The sequence below is a fragment of the Cimex lectularius genome, unplaced genomic scaffold (genome assembly GCF_000648675.2).
Source record: "Cimex lectularius strain Harlan isolate CLEC.00 unplaced genomic scaffold, Clec_2.1 scaffold115, whole genome shotgun sequence".
Taxonomy (NCBI): Eukaryota; Metazoa; Arthropoda; class Insecta; order Hemiptera; family Cimicidae; genus Cimex; species Cimex lectularius.
In genome coordinates, this window is record NW_019392707.1 from 826,869 (window position 1) to 839,335 (window position 12,467).

At 36.5% G+C, this 12,467-nt stretch overlaps 1 protein-coding gene across 13 annotated transcripts in view; it reads right to left on the reverse strand.

The window, feature by feature from the left end:
- LOC106666867 (myocyte-specific enhancer factor 2) overlaps positions 1-12,467 on the reverse strand; it is a 209,081-nt gene that overhangs the window by 16,550 nt on the left and 180,064 nt on the right. For 9 of the 13 annotated variants that reach the window (XM_014394355.2, XM_014394356.2, XM_024226283.1 and 6 more), the window contains one exon: positions 5,928-5,980. The exons of the other annotated variants lie outside the window; for them this stretch is intronic. The gene's annotated coding sequence lies outside the window, so the exon portion shown is untranslated. The remainder of the gene's footprint in view (positions 1-5,927; positions 5,981-12,467) is intronic. 13 annotated transcript variants of the gene reach the window in all.

The window sequence follows — 12,467 nt, forward strand, 5'->3', positions numbered from 1 at the left end:
TGCCACCTACACGGATAATATCGCAATTTTGTCTTCTAACTCGAATTCTATAGAAGAATTCACTAGAATTTTTAAATTCAACACTTATAGAGTAGAGACAGTACAAGCATGTGTCGTTGAAAATGTAAGAATATGGATTTTTTCAGACATCAAACTAGCCGAGTTAGGCAGGTCAGGATGATCGAAAACGACAAGAAAAACCAAACCAACGACCTACGATGGCACGAGCTTAACAGACCAAATCAACGTGTGTGGGGACGAGGGTCCTCAGAAAAAACCGAACTAGAGTTTCATCGCTCCTCAAATCTCGACAAGGAATTTCACAATTCCCAGGCATCCTAAGCTGGTCGTGAAGAAACCTTTGTTAACTATGGCTCTATTGAAATCAATAACCACCTGCTTCCAAATTCTTCAGTTCCCTGAATGTATCTATGAAGATGACTTTAGTATGTGACAGTCCAACACAGCGATGATAGACGGACCAGGATGATCCGAAACGACCTAACTCATCACTCTTCCTTGAGAATTTCATAGTTCAAGGCTTATCGTGGAGTTAAAATAAGCACCTGGTCTACATTTTTATGTTGCCTATCTACTTGTATATAATTTGATCGTTACCGATCATCTTGGCCCGCCTATCCTGGCTGAGCTGGTCTGTCAAACGCGTTTTATTTCGTCAACTTCAGTCTGTTTATGCACAAGTGCAATTTATCTCCATAAAGGAACTCAAAGATTGCATCTTAAAAACACGACAAAATTACAAAAAAAAACCTTTTCAAATCTATAGCAAAAAGATTAGATGACAAATTAACTACTGGTTGGTGCTAAGCTAATGTTTACATATGTGATATCTGTAGTGACAGTTCAACACAGCGAGGATAGGAGGACCAGGATGATCTGAAACGACCCAACAGGCTCAACAAGTTCCCGTTTTACTACAAAAGCGTATATTTGTTAAAGATAGGAATAAAAATTATAATTGGCAAGAAGAAAAACCAGAGGAAAGTGCAGTGCATCCAATTAGGAGGATTCTTTCTGAATATACCGTACTAGATAATATTGTTATTCTTATGACCCCTGAAACGTTTAGGTTCCTGAACGACCCATGAGATTTATCAACGTTTTTTCCCTTTCTCTCGCCCCCTTCGAAAGCAAACAAAAAGGGGGAGAAAACTAACCAGGGCAAATGACCTCTTTGTTTGAATCAATTTTTCATCCGCAATCACTTTTCCAATGAACATCCCGTTGGGCACCGGCCCAAAAAAATATGTAAAGCTGGAAAACATTATGTATAAAAATGTTTGTTAGAGGAAACAATAGAAGTGCTGTGGATTGACGTCACAAACTGCCCACGCGAACCCCGGTAGCCTTGACGACGACACAAATCACCAAGGTCACCCCCTTCCAACCCTTAATCAATAAATCAAACCATTCACATCTTCCTTTACAGGTGAAACGCTCACGAAGGCACCCCCGACCGTCCTTTAAGGTTTTTTTTAATTTTCAACTGTACATATATATCAATTATGTGATATGATACAACACTTATCATTAGCAAATATCCCGAGGGGAGCCAGCAACCATTGCTGCTCTCCCAGTTTTCTGAATTCCAAGAACTATTCATAAGAGGTCCAGCGGCCATCTCCGCTTCAATAGCCTTACTGGATTGTAGAGATGGATAATGTATTGGACATAGATCGGGCTAATGTGTTAGAATGTGAGGATAGTTCTTCATGGAATGTGGAAAATTTGGTGGGGATTAATTTATTTAAAAAGGTATTTTGAAGTAATTGTGGAGGGTGGGACTGGAGACATCGTAGGGAGCGTTGACTATGATTCTGAGGACTTCGGATTGGAAGGATTGAATTCGTTGGATGTTGGTAGGTTTAGCGGTTCCCCTCAGTTCTAGCCACAATGTCCAAATCGGTTGCAGTAATGTTTTGTAGTGTCGATTTGTTTTTGTTAAATTTCAGTCCGCGTAGTTTATAGAGAAGTCCGAAGCAACTGTTCAGTTTCTATCTTTTTATTTGTATGTGCCGATACCAGGTTAAGAGTGTGTCAAGATAGGACCCAAGGTAGCGTACACAGTCGGTTTTAGGGATAGGAATATTGTGTGAGTGTTTTTGCTTCAGAGGCTAAATGAATTTTTACGGTTTGCACAATTGGTCTATTCGTTGGACGTGTGCCTGGAGCTATCCGAGGCGATTCCAGGATAGGAAGGAAAGCACAGCTATATCGTCTGCAAAGGATGCAAGGAGGGAAGAGGGTGTAGTTGGGATGTCTGAGTGTAAAGGAGATGGGGAGTGGCCTGAGCACACTGCCCTGTGGTACTCCCCCAGTCGGATTATTGCGACCCTTAGCGAACTCGGAATAATCGTCCTGTGAGGTAGGAGCGAAAGATTAGGTGTTTGGAAGGACGCGCTTTAGTTTGTACAGAAGACCCTCATGCCACACGACGTCAAAAGCTTACATGTTTAGGAAGGACTAAAACAGTATTCTTTACGCTCTAAGGATGAGGATATGTGGTCTACAACGCGATGCACCTTTAAAGTTTTAAACGAGTTTCCAGAGAGAATATCTGGAGGGGGGGGGATAGAGCATTCGAGGGTTGAAACTCGACCGATCGCCAGTCGACGGCGCACCTCCGGTCCAAACCGGCACGACACCCCACAACTCTCAACAATTTCATCCCTAAATTTTTTGTAAACAACCTCGATCAATAATGTACAATAGTAATAGTTTTATGATAAAAGATTAAAATGGAATTAAAAAAGAAAAGATGGACGTACTGCAAATGGTTTTATTGCCGGGCTTTAGGTGATTATGTCACTACCGACACACAGTCTTTAATAAAATTCTATCGAGCTGAAAAAAAAATAAACCGTATTTAAGATAAATGGGCGATAGTTTACCCAAAAAAAGGAATTTCAGTTTCACCCGTTTACATTTTCCCACCCCAAGACTTTTTCCATCCGTATCAATTTATCGAATAAAAATATATTTACCTTTAATATTTAGCGACTTTTCCACAATTATTTAATAAAGAAGGTTCGACGAGATATTATGTAATGAAAGACGCCTCTACAATCCAACAATCCTCGTTTTCCTCGACAAAAAATTATTTATTTCCCCCAAATTATAAGTTCGCCGGCTTTAGTGGAGTTTACAACTTTTTTCATAATTAAAATCATAATTTCCCTCCTGAAACAATTATAGCGAACAATTTAATTGACAATTAACAATCTTCATCATCATATTTTGTAATGACGTAGAAATCTAAAGCTTAAGTAAAAACATTATCATTTAAAGTTTTCTCGTTCGGTAATTTTTTTTAAATTTCCACCAACGCAGAAAATACAATTTTATCAGTACCTACTTTATCATATTTTACAAACAACATCCTAAACTAACTGAATTATAATCAATACTGATTGTGAAGAGTATTGCACGTAAATTTTTCACCCCCCCCCAAGATTTTAATTTCAAAAACCATTTCAAATCGAAGATTTTCCTGGTTCTCCTCTACCCGAGAATAGGCAAAGACGTAATTTAACCGTGAGCTTATCGATAGGATCCGACTTACAATCAATATTGATTTAAGACAGTAGTGTGTGTAATTTTTATTCTAACAGGCTTATTCCTTCAAAAACAAAAAAAGTACCTCAAGGTTCTTCAAATAATTGGAAAAAAAATCTATTACATCAATAATACAAACAAAAAAGTAATTAAAAGTAATTCTGGTTTTAAAAAAGGGCACTAAACTACCCCTTTGGAGTCGCGGATGAGCGTGTGCACTTTACAATATTTTCTCCATATTATTCACTATTCAAAATCCATGGACTGGAACCCAGGACCGCTAGTTTGTCCAGACCCCTCGATGCTTCCCAATTTGTACGCCCAGCGATTTTAAAACTATTAATTTCGTGAAAAACCTCTGGGCTCGTGAAAATAGAAATAACCCTGCCAGCCTACAGCAGGTTGAGCAAGAGGTCGGTCCACGGAGAACGAGTAAAAAAAAAGAAAATACTGACAAAGACTACGCACAACTCATACAAGAATAACACATTTTTATTGGTTGAAGGCTTGACGTTTGTGGGCTATATTTTCATATATCGTCGGACCTCTGCGTAGTCGTGGAGCACACATCGTTCCGGTACCTTAAGGCTATGGGGGTTTTTAAATGTGCATATTTGGGTGGTGTTTATGTTCATTTATTAGAATGAAAGTTAGTTATTAGCGTGAAAGAAAGGGGTTGTTTAACCCCGCCCCGAGGAATATCGAGTACACTGAGGGAGTAAAGCCGGGAACACACCCGATGCTACCCGACGCCTTGTCTCATTTTGGTAGGGTGTGCACATCTATGCGACGTACAGTCACACAGCGTGTATCACAATCGCAACGCCTCTTTAGTTCTAAATGCATTATTTTGAGCAAAACCATGTAATAAATTGTTAGTTAAATTTAATTGTTTTAAATAAAGTTATTCCGGTGTTTTGATCAATTTTGTACCAAACCATTAAAATTAATTTTTTAAAATAAAAACTAATGAATTTTTGCTTTCGTTTAATTTGGTTTATATTAAAATAAGAATGTTGTAATTAATATAACGACAAAATTACATATATACAGTTTGCAATAAACTACAAAAAATATGAGTGTCCTATTCTGGCGCTACTCGACGAAATTTGTGTAATGTTTGAGCAAAACCATGAATTAAATTGTTAATGGAATTTTATGAGGAAAACCGTGTAATAAATTGTTAGTTAAATTCATTATATCAAAAAATGCTTCCCGGTGTTTTGATCAATTTTGTACCAAACCATTAAAATTAATTTTTTTAATCAAAACTAATGAATTTTTGCTCTCGGTTAATTTCGTTTATATTAAAATAAGTTTGTTGTAATTAATATAACGACAAAATTACATAAATACAGTTTGCAATAAACTACAAAAAATATGAGTGTCCTATTCTGACGCTACTCGACGAAATTGGTGTAATGTTTGAGCAAAACCATGAATTAAATTGTTAATTAAATTTTATGAGCAAAACCGTGTAATAAATTGTTAGTTTAATTCATTATATCAAAAAATGCTTCCCTGGGTTTTGATCAATTTTCTACCAAACCATTAAAATTAATTTTTTTAATCAAAACTAATGAATTTTTGCTCTCGGTTAATTTCGTTTATATTAAAATAAGTTTGTTGTAATTAATATAACGACAAAATTACATAAATACAGTTTGCAATAAACTACAAAAAATATGAGTGTCCTATTCTGACGCTACTCGACGAAATTGGTGTAATGTTTGAGCAAAACCATGAATTAAATTGTTAATTAAATTTTATGAGCAAAACCGTGTAATAAATTGTNAACTAATGGCATTATAATCAGTATTGATTTTTTTTAAAACATGATTTTGAGTAATTTTGTATTCAGGAGTTGCAGGCTTTTCTCCCTCGTTTTCAAAAACGTTCAATAATTAAAAATCGAAATTTCCCTTCAGGGAGCTGTTTCACAGAATTATGTAACTGATAATTAACAATCTTCATTATCATACTTTTAAGAAATTAAAAATAAAAAAAAATTCTTGTTAGAATTTCAATTAAAATGGTTCTTTTTACATACCTTAGGGGGTTGAGCGTTATATGGAAAGTTTTTAAGAATTTTCTTAAATGAAAATCTTTCTTCCTCATTCTCATAGAGGAAATTAGACCCCAGAGAACATTTTCATCAATATTAAGTCAATAATATATCTATCCGTGGAAGTTAAAACTTATCAAAAGACGCATCTGTTCAAAACTTATTCTTTTCTTTTGTTCTCATTGAGAAACCAAATACCGACGAGGCGGGGTATTCATTTCTCCATTTCTATCACAAGTTCACACATATACGGATAAAAAGTATAATTAAAAAAAGAATGACTTACTTGAACTTAACCGGATAGTGGGTGTGTAATGTATAAAGTCCTTTCTAGTCAACCTACAACAGAAGTTCATTGATTGAGAGAGTGGGAGATTTAAAAAATCACAACGTTTAGTTTTCAGATTTTCTTTCGTATTCCCCCCCCCCCCTTATCACAAGGATCAGAAAACCGAGCACTTTACCAAAAAGGTTTGAAAGATAAACTGGGCAAAAATGAAAGTTTTGGGCTTTTTTTAAAGTACCACGTGTAAATAGGGAAAGGACGAGGATTAAGGATCCGATCCAGGCCCGAACCGGCTGAGAACTTAAGAACGGGCTTGTTTAATTGTTTTGCCAGGTTCTAGGGGGTCTCGAGAAACAAGGAGTAAAGTTGTAAATGGTTTTAAAATTCAGCTTAAAACGAAAATCCAACGGATTATGAGCAAACTATTTAAAAAAGAAGAAAAACCAAGATCGACCAGATGAAACAAAAAAAATATAGCCAAGAAATTCGCAATATTGTTAAAATTAAATACTTGTAAATTATGACTGAATAATAAAACTAAAACCTCTGCAATAAAAAATTATTCTAAAATGTCAAACGGCTAGGACTGAGAAGTATGAGCCAGAGGCGAATGTCGTGTGACTCTGGGGTGAGTGTGTGACGTCCAGCCTTGACTATGGTTTTTAAATAAATAATAATTAAAGTACTAAACAAGACTAAATATTTAATATTAACAGGAAGTTGTCGTACCTAGCTTTGTTAAGACCCTATACAAAGGACAGGTCGAGAGGAAAATGCACAGGCGCATCGAAGAATATCGGCTGAAACGTGAACAACATAAACAGTCCAGGATTGAACTGAAAAAGAGCCTGTTCATTAAATCTTGTTCTATTCTCGAACAACTCGTCCAAAAACAAGAATGAAGAAAAAAGACGTGCCATAAATTTTTTTTTGATTGATTAGCCCTGACGCCAAAGTGCAACTTGTCCAGTGGAATAATCCGAAGGTGGCTTTTCTTTGACACGATAACTCATCTTTTTAGGGTATATTTATTTAACAATTCAACAGGATGGGTAATAAAACCGGTGTAATATTTATATATTAAATCGGATCGGACGAGCGAGGTGGGTTGATTAGTTGTCTGCTTTGTCTGACAAAAGCCAGACATCCCTCGTCGTGATAACCGATTCGAAGGGTTCGAGTAAACAGCGTCCTCTCGAGTGCAACGCCCTGGATTTCCCGGCCCTTCGAAAGCTTTCTCCAGCCTTTCTCCTGTCCATTAGGGGCGACTTTCTGATCTCGTTTTTCAAAATCCATAGCTACCTGCCAATTTTTGAAAGGTCGCTGATCGACGACTGGTACGCATGCAATTTTCAGGTCTTACGATTTCCCTTTTCGAGTAGCTGTGTCCCTTTGAAATTATGCAATTTACTCTACCCTCTACCATCCCTCGGTTGGTCTGGACATTATCACCGAGTTACTTTCCTGAAATGCTGCAGCGATAATCCGATGGCCATGCTGGGGATAATTAAAAAATCATTGAAAGTGAATAATAAGACTTTTGCCCATAATTATAAACGATATGCTTTGACAGTTTATAAAATATTATTTTTTACCAATTAGAGAGATTTATAATAAATTGTGTGGTTCTCCGCAAGGGTCAACCTTCAGTTTGGGCATTTCCGTTGGTCCTGGACCGCCTATCCTCGCTGTTTTTTCTGTCTGATACGTGTTGGCATTCTGCTAACTTTCAAATAAACACAAAATATTGAATCAGCAAGAATAGGAAGACGAGAAACTGCCAGACTATTTACATATTAAACATCGACCATTTGGCACCAGCCACTCTGGGCATTTGCTTTTGTTTTCTACCATATTTTTAACCAACGTTTAACCATTTTGAAATTCGTATTTGCACTTCATAGGTCACATTAAGTAAATGCTTCAGGAAACTAGAATTATTTATAAACCAGTTCCTCAATATAAATCCTTTTCTTGTTCTATCGTTCTCGAAATGCTGCAGGGACAAAGGTCGCCGCGCCGTTCGGTGATTGATTCATATAAGCTTTGCTTCTCGTACATAATTGAGCTTATGACTTCGAGTTTTGTCAGTCCGGGGTCATTTTTATCCGTCCCGCCACGGAAGTCCGGCTCCGGAGGCTGACAAAACCTAGGTCATTTCAGCCACTTACGCACGCAGTTCATACACTAAAGACACTTTGATTCTCACATCAAAGGCACTCGATATTCCTTAAACATCCTATACTACATTAATTGTGTTTTGATTTGATGCGCTTGGATGATTTGATTTTCTACTTTTCTTCCGATTGTATTGGGGCGGAATAAACGTTATCTTTTACCGTCCCCAACAGGAAAAAATCTAATGGGGTTATTTCTGGAGATCTTGGAATCCATGCCACAGTTCCCGAACGGCCAATCCAACGAAACTCATAGTTATCAGTGAATCAGTTCTTCACTATCCTAGAACTGGTCATGGCCTAAAAACAAGCGAAAAGCTTCTAAGGGAGAAAATGTGGACCGATTAAATATTCATCCAGCACCAAGTCCAGCCGGCCGGGCGACTTTCCGATCTCTTTTTTTCAAAATCCATAGCTACGCGCCATTTTGAAAGGTCGCTGATTGACGTCTGGTAAGCGTGCAATTTTCAGGTCTTACGATTTCCCTTTTCGAATACCTGTGTCCCTTTAAAATTATGCGATTTAAAACCCTCTACTATCCCCGGGTGGGACTGGACATACCTAATCATCGAGTTTCTTTCCCGAAATGCAGCGGTTAAATGAGTGCAGCGATAATCCGATGATAATTAAAAATTCATTGAAAGTGGATTTTCAGAAGTTTTTCGAAATCCATCAACTCTGTACCTATTGAAAGAATACAGATCCACTTGTGCTAAGTTTGCTGATGTCCCTTCAAACCCTGTGTGTAACTTCAACCCCTCTACCAGACTTCAGTGAAGATGTCAAAGATGAAGGCAACGTTTCGGTTGTTGGCGTTCATGACGAAAATTTTGAAAAAATTATCTTTGGTCCACCATTTGCAAGCCAAAAATAAAAACAAATTTAATATTAGAATTTAATATATGACTTGGCGTTCAACACTGGCTTATCCTAAGCCTGTTGTAGCATACAAACAAACACTGTGATTATCTATGTTCTCATATGTATAGAGATTGAACCATCAAACCACCATCAAACAAAAGTCATCTTCATCAGCCTAATTTCGAAGTTTGTCCATGTTATATAGCTGTATATTAGCAGTACTTATATTATACTACACATACAGTATATATAGCACGTACAATGAGAAAATTTCGAACCAGCGAGAATAAGCGGATCACGATCGGAAACGACGAAGCTTATTACAATCATAAGCATAAACATTCTTCACCTGATTTGTTTAAATTCCTGCCTGCACTAAAGAGAAACAATGCAAAATTTTCAGTAATGTCAATTTTGTAGATATTTATTTTCACTAGTTTCTCCTCGATATGTGTAAAATTTCAATCGTCTTTCTACTTTTAATAAAAAAATGTGGCTAAACATCGTGAACAACACTCAATTTTATACCCAAATATGAAAACAACGTGGTGTAGAACGAAGTCAAAAAAAGAACCAAGACTAGAACAATAGGCGATTTTTTTTCTAAAATCATAATCTAATCAATTCATCTATTTGTTTATCTTGCACCATAAGAAAAGTTATATACTGTCATATAAATGATAGATAGGAAAATCACACAAACCAACCGCTAAATAATACAAAAACGCGACCTGACAGAACAAAACCCTTAGAATAGGCGGACCAGGATAGGATTTTAGAAGGATCAAAAACGAACATACAGCGATTTACAGTTTTTATGAAATATTTCCCCCCATCGATGTTCTTTCCTATGATTGTATCAATGTACAACATTTTCCAACATTTTGGTCGGTGGTGTCTTGTCGCGTACCATAGCGTTTTCGTCCGTAAATATTTCTTCATATTTACGTTAACGGAGTTTAGAAAGTAAGCACGTGCGCTTTGTAAGAAAATTCTTAATGACTTTTCCTTAGAGTGGGGACGGTAGTTAATTGCTTTTTGTTTACTTAGGCAGTTTTGGGAAAATCTTTTCCCCCTTAGAATATTGCCCAAGATCCATTTAAGTATAATCAGTGTACATTTTACCATCTAATGAACGAATGGGGCACAATCGGCTTATTGGAAACAGACAAACAGGCTTAAGAAAATGCGAATTTCTTAATTAAAAACCTAGTAGGAAAACAAAGAAAATTAGCCCGGACGTGTTGGTCTTTATGGGAATTTTCCAGACTAGGGTTGACGTAGCAATACGGAAAGAGCTGATTAAACAAATTAATTGCTCCATAAAATATTAGTAGTATATTGCTTATACCATTCCGATTTGACTTGGAAGAACTATCCAGTGACAGTACTCAGTTAAGCATTTCTTGCTCAATGTTACCCAGGGCAACACTGAATTTAGTAAATTTCCTTAAGTTTAGCTAATACCATGACTTTAAGGCGGACTCAGTGTTTTTCTTTCAATGTTTTATCCCGTGTATTGGTAACCCTCATGTTTTTAACGCCAATATAAAAGCTCCTTCTTTGAATCTATCTCCATAATCGAGCTTCTTCACTCGCCTCTGTATCTTGTATCGATTCTTATTTTTTCCAAACATAAATTTTTTCATATCCAGTTCATAATTTAACTATTTCTAGACCAAAGTTGCTTCAGAGATGCTAACATTAGCAATTTTGTTTAAGGTTAGTAGGAAATGCCGTGATTGCGCAATGTATTTCCCGTTCTCTTTCTGCCCGTGTACTGGCAACACTGATTTTTTGGCGCCAATTTAGACTAGGTATCACTACACTCACGGCATTTCCCGCTAACCATCTGCTTTAAGACAAAATTAAGCCATAAAGTGTTAATACATACAATGTTAATACTATGTAATAGATAAAAATGCAATAAATGTAAATAAATAACGTGTGAGTAGGTATTTGAAAAACAACACTAACAATTCATCATGAGACGAACGATGGACGTTTCTGTTTGTCTAACGGGTTCTACTTGTCTTGTATCCCTAGTATTTTTCTTACCAGGCGTCTGACGCTTCATGGTGGCGCCGAATGAGTACGGATGTCACGAAGAAGAGGATTTGGGTGAAATGTCATGGTATAAGCAATTGCGGCGACTTCAGCTACCAGTGGGGTAGGTACAAGGTGGTGTTTCTCACATATCAAAACTTTGCATAAATAATATAATAGATTTTGATCTACCTCCCATTTTAAATATGTACATAAATAATATTAAACGTCCAAATAATTAAATTAATTATTTTAATTGTTATTATTTTTATCGTAATTTAATAATTTTTTTATATTTTTCTTCAATCACTAATTTATAATTAATTTCTTACAATATTTACTGTTATAATATTCACTTGTGTTATAATACCGCTTTTCCCACGTTCAAATTGAGCGTCATTAAAAACCAGCTTCTCGTTGGAACGTCGCGTTGGCGGTGGATCGGTGGGTCCACTATTACAATATCAAAAGACGTGGTTGTAACTACTTCAACCTGATAATGAGCTAAGGGCACATCGGATCGTTGTAAAACAACTTACTGTGAGTAGGAATTATCTTTTTAAAAAGAACTGAACACCGCGCTCACTCCACCATTCATCATTTCTATCAAAACTTTGCCTAAATCTATGCAGTTTCATCTTCCAATTTTCAATTGCTCCAACTTTAAAGAGGCGGTTACGGTTCAATTGTTACAATTTTTGGGATTTAATGTTCAGACTCTTCTGTAAGATACTTTCCCTCTTATGTGTTACGTACTATTTAGCCTCCCTGACTACATTCCACTGGATTCCAACCTCCAACTCTATTACGCTTCTGTATTTTTCACATTGGCTACAGCCTGATTTCCCCGGATATGAGACTCGTACGGACTGTATTTAATCTCGATCGGAGGACATCGGACAGAAACTATTTTAAGATGACTGGCATTCTTACTTTCCCGTGTCTATCGATTTCTCACCCAAAGTGTTAGGCGTTTTATTAAAGTCAGATAATATCAAAAGCATAAGCACGGCGCTCATCACTGTAAGGTAAAGGTCCCGGTTCGAATCCAGCTGCCCTGCATGACTTACAAATGAGCTTCTTTTTCAAAAACACCGGTACCCTGAGGGTTTATACGACTTCTGATGTTGCGAACCCTCGTAAAAAACCAATAAAAAAAATAAAAAAGAATAATAACAAAAGGTTTCCTAAAAAACTTAAGTAGTGGTTGATATCAAAAACTTTTCACTAGGTATATGAATTTTTTCTGACGTAAATTGACTTGTATGTCGTTTTTATATTTGTATTTATATTTGAATTTTGGNGGGGGGGGGCATTCTTCTAGTGGGCTGAGTTGTTTTGCATTTTTCCTCAATAACGTCAAAACGTATCGAACAGTAAGTCGAAGGAAAAAGTTTAAGTAGATCAACAATAAACTGTCAAGTTCAAACAAGAACAGGAATTCTGAGAGAGAAAA